A 10454-nucleotide genomic window follows, 5' to 3' on the forward strand; every position below is an offset into this window, starting at 1 on the left:
AAATAATTTTCATTAAAACATAAAGCACTTATTTCTGAAAAAAAAATTAAATTAAGTATGAATATGAATTGCAATAAAAATAAAACCAATGAGTAACTTTTTTCAAATTCTTATCCTCTGCTGAAAACAAAAGCTTAGTAATTTAAAAATTCTTAAACATTCTTTAAGTTATCCGAAATTTATTTTTCATTTTAATTTTTGCATCAATAGATAAACTTGAAACCACATAAGTATAAAATCCATTATTCAATATTAAGTATTTACCAGAATTTTTGGTGATCAATGTACTAAATTAAAAGTCTTAGGAGGACGCCATACCCAGATAAAAAAAAAACCGAATTGGCAAAATCAGTTGTAAGTCTCACACTTTGGGGGCGTCTCTTTGAGGGAGAAGTGAATTGGTACAATGACATTGATATATGATAGATGGTCAGTTAAACTATCCCATCCTTCCCTAAGCAAAACTGAACAATATAAGCATTAGTTTCGAAAAGTGATTCTGGGTTCGCGGTCTTTTATTTTTAAACTTCTTAGTTTCATTGTGAAATATCCAGAATAAACATTCTAACTATTTATTTGCATGTAAATATTTAATAGGTGTTTACAAGATAATGGGGATTAATTTATATCTTACAATTAATTCGTTTCAAATTCAAACACCAAGAAGAATATAAATTTTTATTTATGTGTCTGGAATTAATGTAATTAATTAAAGTAACTTAGTTTTAATAATCGGCGCTAGAACTGCTAAGTAGCTGTAAATATATGAAGAATTATAATTATAAGAATTCTGAGAAAAATACAATTTCTAAAAACGTAGGCAATTTATAAAGTCATAATGCAGAATTAAAAAATGATTAAAACTTATACTAATATAATAAAAAAATTAAATAAAAAAAATAATAATTATATTTTAAAATATGATAAAAGAAAAATCAAACGCTTTTTAGATTGCATCAAAGAAAATTTTTGGTTTAATGTATCTTTTTCAATCTTACATTCACCATCCGGGAAGTTTTAATTTTCTGTTCCTAAGGATAATAATTTCTCAATAAATTTTATAATTTATTTCTATTGCTTTGCAATTTTGCTGAAGTTTATGTTTTGTATTTGTCTGAGAATTTTTCTCCTTTCATTTTTAATAGTTTAAGACACATACGTACATTTCAATATGTGTGTGTGTTAAAGCAAAGGAAAAAGAAAATAAATAAAAAATATTTTTACACAAAAATACTTTTATATTTTTTTCCGTTTCAATAATATTTTATTTGCTTTCTGTTTCATAAATTTCAATCTCTATTTGAATTATTAAATTTTCTGTTTGAGTATTATTTATTTTTGTATTTTAGTATTATTTATTTACTCTCCTTTTTTAAAGTGAATTTGCACCACAAGTTCCATATTACTTCAGCTTCAGAAAAATGGAATTCAGATGAAACATCTGTTAGCGTGTAGTTTGATAATCAGCGAATTAACTTTTTTTTTAATTATTTATTTATTTTGTTATTGTACTCTGTCTACAGTTTTAAAATTTTGTTTTGATCCCATCTTGAATTCTCTACTTTCATTTTAATTGTGTATCGACGAAAACACACCTGTTTAGATACATATAAAAGCTAAGAGGCATAATATTTCAAACAAAAAATGATCACTAGTGTGTCATTTTTGGGGTCTAAATTTAGTGAAAAAAATGTTCTCGAACTACTTTTTTGATGTATTTCTTATTTACATAATGAAATAGTAATTTATTTATAACGCAGGTAAGTTTGTAGACATTTGTCAGAGCTTAGCACACACAAAAATAAATAATAAATCAAAAATAGAGAAAATGACTGTGTAATAATACAAAAAATTCCATTTTTGTGGGCAAAGCATGCAATTAAAAAAAAATCTCTAATTTAAATCATATATTTTTTTTATAACGATCCTGATCTTTTAATTCTGTATAATCAAGATAAAAACATAAAAAAGAGAAAAATAAAAAATATAAATAACAAAAATACAAAATAGAGAAAATATAAATAGTTTACATGTGTATATGTATTACAAGCAGTATAACTTGAGTCACAAGAAATTTACAATTGGGAATATTTTATTACGTTTACATATGGTGACAAAATAAGGGCTAAAAACAAGAGCAAAACTCTTATTTTATCACAGATTGAAAAAAGGAATGTAATATCAAAAAGATAATTAAAGGTAAAATTGGCATAGTAAGTAATACAATGGTAATTAATTATGGGCATTTTCTAGTAGTTAAAAGTTGAAGAGAACATTTATATTCTTAACATTTTCCCGTCATTTTTAAATAGTCATCAAATTTTCCTGCACGATTTAAAAAAGAGTTTCTCAACAAAAGATTGGCGGTTTTTTTAAAGATAAAACCTATTTTGTAATAAAATACTAAAAATTTGTATTATATATTTTTTTTTTTTTAAATTTTAATACAACTTGCTAATATCACCAACATACTCCCCGATCCCCATTGTCTAATGATTAAATTATTCAGAATACGTTGTATGTTATTACATTTATTGTATGTGTTAATGGATTAAAATAAATCAAATGGAGACATAAATTAAAAATTGATTTATTTAAAATGTAGTTTTAGCGATGATTATTTGAATACATATAAAGTAACGACTTTTAATTGCAAATACTACTTATTTTAGAGAATAATAATTTTGATTCAATAATTGTGAATAATGCTGACAAAAAGTCAAAATAAAAGAAGAAAATAATACTAAAATATAGAACTAAAATATAAAGTCAGGCAAGAATATGTAAAGCAGATAGGCATTATAATGCACAGACAATAAAAATTAAAACATAAAAATTAAAAAATATAATATTCATGTTTATATCTATCAATACTTTATAAAATAAAATAAATGCTGAGCAACAACATGCGTTGTTGAGAAAAAAAGAGTATTTGCTAGAAGGAAAATTATAATATGAATCGTTGACACTGTAAAAGTAAAATTTTACTGAGAAAACTCATGATACTAAGCAATTCTGATTTGCCCGAAATAGATTTGCAAACAGTAAAAATTGTATAAATTAGCAAAGGAGTTTTTTAGTAAATTTATTAACAGTAGCATGCAATTAACTTAATGTTTTTATATAGAATTTAATTACTTTATTTGGGTAACCATTGCTTTTTTTTTTAATCAAATTTTGTCTATTTGTTTCTTGGATAACTAAACATTACTACATAATTTTTTAATTCTATTCATTTGATTAAAAATGGTATTTAAATAGATGTTTTTAAGAACATTAGAATTCCAAGTAATTAGTTTATTTGTCTTAAAATAAAAATAATTTCTATTATCCAATAGACCAATAAAGCAGATATTTTCTTCTTTTATAATACCCAGATCCAAAAAATTAAAATTATCATGATTACGAAGCGAGGTTAATTCCTAGAGGTAAATAGTATTTAATAAAAAAGTATATTCATGAAAATTGAAGATAATTAAATCATCAATAAATATAAAAACAAGTTCGATATTAAGAGTACAATTTTTTTTAGTGCAAAAATAAATTAGTTAAGAGAGATGAAAAATTAGATCCTTCCGATATTGTTTCAATTAGAAAAAAAAATATCTTTTCCATTTTAAAGATAATTATTAAATAGCCTAAAATTAATTGGAATTTCCTAATAATCAAAATCGCAATTAAAGATTTTTTTCAAATCATAGTAATAATTCAAAAGGACATCTTTTAGTTTAGAAAGGGGAATGCTATTGAAAAGATCTTGGAAATCATAAATGGCAATAGAATTAAATTTATTATGTTTAATAAATTCCAAAATTGGTGGATTATTAGTGATAATCCAAGAAAAACTTTCTCTAACAATATTGTTCATAATTTTATTTAAGTAGTTAAAGAAAAAGTTGCCAAGTTTAATTAGGCAAGTATTAGACCCACTTGTGACTGTTCTGAAATTTATAGTAATTTTACAAAATTTAGGACTGATATTTAAGTAAGGAAATTGTATATTGCTAATTTAAATTTTTAACCTCCTATACAAAGCTAAAAAAAGTTTTAATGATAATATTATTATTTAAATTACGAAGTTTAAAATTTTAACTAACTCCGTATTTAAAAGTTCTACATAGAATTTCTTACAGAAGATTGCATAATTATTGTTTGCTTTGTCTATGGGGGCAATTACGAAATTTTTTCGTAGTTGCTTAGTTGGTATATATATATATACATATATATATATATACATATACATATATATACATATATATACATATATATATATTATTACTAACTAATTAAATATATTTATCCTAAAATGTTTTGATAAGTTGTTATTGCCAAAATTAAGAAGAAATAATAATAAGAAACATAAGAAAATTCGAAAGAAAGTCTTCCATTCTAACTCATTTTAAAGAAAGCGAATGAAATGAAAACTATTTTCAACCACAATAGAAGACCCCAGGCTATTTAACCCCTCAACTATTCAAGGAAAGTGAAGAGGCTTTTCTCCTAACCACCAAAAGATCCCCCCTACTAGAACTTATACCCGTATTGGTAAATGAAGGGAGGACAGATGGAAGGCGTGGTTTAGGCTCTTTTCGCAAATTTTTTAAGAATTTTTTCATCCTTCTTTTACAATAACACATTTCATAATTGAAGAAAATAATTGCGAATTTTTTCTTTCGGAAGCTTGAAATGTATAGTTCGATTTCGTGAACTCAAAAATAAAGATTTACTGAATGAATTTTGATAAAAAACGTATTTCCAGAAGATAACTCTATTACCGATCTTTCACCTCCATTAATAATTTTAAATTTATAGTAAAACAAAAAGTGATTTCACAAAATCTTAGAATAAACTATGAAGTTTCAAATGCTGAAAGAATTTTTTCAAAATATCAAAATGCAAAAAAGTTATTAGTAAATGAAGCTCCCATAGAAAACGCATTAGCTGCTGGCATTGAGAGGGTAGGTATTGCGTTCTCTTAACAGCCATACTTAGTTGAGATCATGAGTTGGAATATATATATTTTTTTTCAGTTACAACAAATTGCTTTTTCAATGTGCTGATCAATTCAATACAGGAAGAAAATATTGAACAAATTTGATGAAATAGCTTTTCATTTAAAAGAAGAAAAAAAGGTTTCAAAAATGGTTTTGCTTAATATCTTCCGTTGTGATACATTGTTCCGGTCTTATAAGCTTTTGAAAAGAAAAGCTTTTTTTTTGCTAAAACCATTTAAAACAAAAATTGGAGTATTTCATTTAACTATTACTTAATCATATTACTTTTATTCGATAAACTTTTCTAAATAGAATATTATCGAAAAGAATATTACTTTTCAATAAGCAATTCAAAAATATAATTTTTTGTTCTTCAAATTTGCTAACATAATAATAAATAAAAGAACTGAATATTGAAGAGTAATTTTGCCCCTGCTTGTGTGTATTATAAAAATATCATATTTTAGAATTATTTAATTACTGTCATTTGTTTACTGTATACCTACATATCATATTATTAGTTTCATCTATATATCATATAAATCTTTCTTGTTTTTTTTCTTATTTGTTTGAAACAATAAAAATTTTAATGTAAAATTAAGGCAATATTTAACTTTTTATATTAAGTAATTAAAATTCCATATAAAATAGGGTAATTCTACTAATACTGATGTTATATTTGTAAACTTGAAATGCATTTAACTTAATTAAAAATCCTAAAATACTTTAAATATTTTTTGTAAGGATAACTCTTGAGGTCTTATGCACTTGTGCTGAAACTTTTTAACTTCCGCGAATGTTTTAAGAAAATAAAAACTGTTTGTTATGGACGTAACAGACACAAATATCAAAAGTTTTTCATATCAAGAGATAATATAATAACATTTTTGAAGACATTCAAGTTCTAAAGATTGTGACTCTCAATAATTAATAAAAAGCACATATAAATTTGCTACTGGCTTAACATTTGGTGTTACTGACATAACACTCTCTGATTTTACATCATAAATTAGCTTTTACAAAATGGAAACCAATAAAAGATTACAAAAAGTATGACTAATAATTAAGAATTTTATGAACATATTTGATAAGTAAGAGAGAATTTTAATAATAAATTTTTGAGTAAAACCAATACTTTTTGTGCACTTTTTTTTCCAAAATATATGATTATATAAAGATTTATTAAGTAAAAAGTTAGTTTTTTAACCATGTTTGCTATTTAAGTAAGAAATAAATAATGCTCATATTCTGATTTTTACGTAAGAAATTTACAATGCAGCAGTGAACTTTGTTATAGAGAAAAATTAGAAAAGTGTTTTCTTTTGATCTGTGATAGGCTAGTACTTTTTTTTATTCGATTTTTTCTTTCATTTTAAAAATATTGTGCCACACCATCAGAAAAATATCTACACACTGAAGATCAAGAATTTTTTTCAATTCCCCAAATAAATAGTTATAAGACAAATAATCTGAGATCATTGCCTATGAGTATAGATTTTTGATACAGTGTATGCAACTGCTCTTTACACAATAATTTAGTCATTTGTTCAGTGTGCACATTTTACTTCATTTTGTTGTTGCATAATAATGAAGTTCTTACTAAAATACTCCTGATTTTTGCATTCTTGAAAGTATAAAGATGTTGCTCTGTTTTTAAGTAACAATGTTCAAGAAATAGAAATTTTGATAAGATTTAAAAAACTTTAATGTTTTAGTGAATGCTAAATTAAATTTAGAACAGTTTAAAGCAGGTTTTTGAAAAAAAAAAACCCAGCCCACATGGGTTTTTTCGAGAAAAAAAACCCAATTTTGTCAGGGGATAAGTGGGTTTCACGAAAAGACCTGACCGAAGATAAGTTAGTTTTTTCAAGAATATTCTACATTCATACTAAATATAAATATTAGATATACATAATAAGGATTGATTGATTATTATCAAAGGAAGAAACAGTTAGGAGATTAACTATTTGTCATTTTTATGCTCTGTAAATGATTGCATAATGATACAATTACTAAAATGATTCATGAATAATAAGTTATGTGATTAGTTATGAATTAAATAAACACATAACTTGCTTTCAAGTTAAAGAATGGTATTTTTAGAAGCATTTATGAAATGAAAAGCACATATTGTTTTGTTGCACATGGTACAAAAAATTATGAATTTTTTTTTACTATACATTTTGCTTTTAAAATGAATGAAAAAAGATAATAAATTTAAACAGTTGTTTTTTAAGTATTCAAAGTACTTGATTTAAGATTTTAATGAACACAAAGGAATTATTTAAATGCAATTGATAATTATGTATGAATATCCTTTCTTATATATTTCTATATCTCTACAATATGTATTCACATTTAATAAATAATTAGATGTTTACTATTTAACTTAATCTTTCTTTTGTAATAAACAAAATGTTTAACAAATAAAATATTAACAACAAAATACGATTCATAGATACGAAATAAAATGCATCTTCATTCAAATGCAAAATATAAATGTAATGCCTCTTCATTTCTTTGTATTAAAATATTTAAACATAACAGAAACTATTTCTGTTTTTCAGTCCTTAAGCAATTTCACAGTTTGAACTGAACTAATCTAAAATGAGAAATACAATATGGATGAAAAATTAAAAGAAATGGTTTGGCTTTCAAATGATATTCTAAATTGTTTCAATTATTTATTATTTGTTAAATTTTTTAAGATGTATAACTTTTTGTCCTGATACTCTTGATTCTACAAAACATGAATACAAATGAAGATTTTAAAATAATAGATTTGAAGAGTCAAAAGATTTGGATTTTTGATACATCTTTTTATTTTAAGTAATGATGCTAGCAAAAACTGCAAAATTAAATTGTCCAAATTTAGGTTAGAGACCATCCACTAACTATATACATGGTTCATGGCCTTACCCATAGGATTTTTTTTCTCTAACTTTTTGAGAATTCCTTCATTTTATGAGGAAAAAAAACTTAAGTAACAATTTCGCTTTCTCATTTTTTTTATTTATTTTGTGAATTTAGGAGCTTATGAGCTAATTTATAATTTTTAGTAAATGCAGTAAGAAATCATTAGGGTGGAGTTTAATAGTTTCACTAACGTCGATTTTTCTTTTTCATATGATTTTAAAAAAGAACAATTCTAATCAACAGTACAGTAATTTTAAAAAAGAACAATTCTAATAAGTAGATGCCTTATCCACAAAATTGTTCTTAAACACAAATGCTGAGTTGCATATTCACTTAATTTTTATTTTGAAATTATTTAAACCCTACTTTAAAATTATTTAATTAAAGAAATTTTCAACTAAATTATAAATTTTAATTAAATATTGGCATTAGAAGAGGTTAACTAATGGAAACTTGTATTTTTTTTTATACAACAGTACCATTTAAATCTTCTAAAATATTGATGTCAAACTATTATGAGTTGTTCATTGCTCCATTAATAAAATTTTATTGAAACTGTGAAAACTTTCTGTTCTAAACAAAATTGAAATTAAAAACAGTATATTTTATTGTATCTGTAATACAACAAACTAAAAAGTTAACAACAACAAACAGTTAAAAAACATTAAACTAACTGCAAAATTTAATTAAATATATAATAAAGATACATTTTATTATGTCTGCAATAATATATGTCTCTTTTTAGTTTGTTATTTATCCTTTTCAAAAGTAGTCTGATATGTGTATATATTGTACAAAAATATATGCATTGTAGAAAATGTTTATATTGTATGTTGCACCATTATTGACCATTTTACCACAGAAGATTATAGTTTTTCAATGGGACAAAGAAACTATGAACATTTTAAAAACTTGAAAGATCAAGTTAGATATTTTTGGAAGATCTCGGCATTTTAATTAAGGATATTACAATGAGGTGTGTAAAAGATATTTCTTAATAAAGTCCATCAAGCGATGTTTGTAAATTATTATTTGATATTCAAAAAAAAAATAAATAAATAAAAAATTTAAATGTGGATAAAAGTAGTATAAAACTTTTAAAACAATTCACTGTTTAATGAACATGTTTCAATTATATCCATTTAGTTTTAAATTTATTTAAATTCAAGTATTTTTAAAACTTTATAAATATGTAGTTTGTGTTTATAAAAAAATAAAATTTTATTGAAATTCATGAGGTTGTTGAACTTGAATAAAATTTTGATTTTACTGAGTGATTATATAGTTGTAATTAAATAATAATCTTGAGTTTTAAATTTATATAAATTCAAGTATTTTAAAATTTTAAGAATATGTCGTTTGTGTACATAAAAAATGAAATTTTATTGCAATTCATGAGATTGTTGAGCTTTAATAAAAATTATTTTGATTATATTCAGTAATTAGATATTGTTGTAATTAAATAATAATCTTAACTATTTTAGTTTGGAAAAATAAAGTATTTTAGCTACATATTTGTTTTTGAATAAAATTAAGTATTATTAATACATTTTATCATAGTTTAGATTAAAAAATGAAAAAAATCTGATTTAAATTTTAAAAAAAAACTTATTTCAATTTTTAATTAATTTATCTTTTTTTAAAAATCATTAATTTCACCAACCCTAGTCACAACAGTTATACTTTTTTTCTAAATAATAATAATAATTGAAGGTTTTTAAGAAATTCTAAATTTCGATTAGTTGATAGATGTTCATAGTAGTAAACAGAGCTGAATATTGATGAAATAAAATAGATGAATAATAAGAAAGAACTTAATTCTATAAGCAGCATTTTTATGTTATCTATAACCTCTAAAAAATAAATGCATTTAAAAAAAAATCACCTCTAGCAGTCTTTTTAGATTTCAGACCATACGATCTCTTCCCTTCCCACAATGCAGGCCAGCGTTCTTTTTGTTCCAATTTTACAGCCACATCTCAAGGAAGTAAGTAATTTGTTCCAGGTATGAATCCAGGCTGATCTTGCAAGCCTGTTACAGATGTAATAGCAACAAGCAGATTAGAATATTTATTAAAACAACATTTTACAATATAAAAATCCAATAGTCATTATACTATTTAAGAAAAGAAAACGAAAACTTAATCTTAATATGTAAATAATTCAATTACTTATAGAATTACTAAGCTTTTACATAAAATTCAGCCAACATTTAGCATGACTCAATTAGTATGATTCTTTCATTATAATGACCACTGCATGAGTTCTGTTTGCTGGTCCCTAGACGCAATTTTATTTTAACGCCCTTAAGACGCCATAAGAAAATTTTTATAGCAAATTCTCCTTCTCCTTTAATTCTAATTTAAAGTGTAGAAAAATAAAGTTCAAAGAAACCTAGAGTAAGCCATGAATTTCAAATACTGAAAAGAAAATTTTAAAATATACAAATGAAAATAAATTATGAGATAATAACTTAGGAATTGAGAAATTCTCTTCTAATAATTTGTTTCCATTTTAATATTTCAAAGTATTTTTTTGAGCAAC

At 23.6% G+C, this 10454-nt stretch overlaps 1 protein-coding gene across 8 annotated transcripts in view; it reads right to left on the reverse strand.

Annotated features, from left to right (window-relative positions):
- LOC147803251 (calcium-dependent secretion activator 1-like) overlaps positions 1 to 9893 on the reverse strand; it is a 40184-nt gene extending 30291 nt beyond the window's left edge. For 5 of the 8 annotated variants that reach the window (XR_015428959.1, XR_015428960.1, XR_015428958.1 and 2 more), the window contains exon 1: positions 9796 to 9890. The gene's annotated coding sequence lies outside the window, so the exon portion shown is untranslated. Of the gene's footprint in view, positions 1 to 9795 lie in introns of all 8 variants that reach the window. The other 3 variants (XR_015428963.1, XR_015428962.1, XR_015428964.1) reach the window with 2 other exon arrangements.
- Between the last annotated feature and the right edge of the window lie 561 nt (positions 9894 to 10454).

This window comes from Parasteatoda tepidariorum, chromosome 9, assembly GCF_982258835.1.
Source record: "Parasteatoda tepidariorum strain Cologne lab strain chromosome 9, Ptep-v5.0, whole genome shotgun sequence".
Taxonomy (NCBI): domain Eukaryota; kingdom Metazoa; phylum Arthropoda; class Arachnida; order Araneae; family Theridiidae; genus Parasteatoda; species Parasteatoda tepidariorum.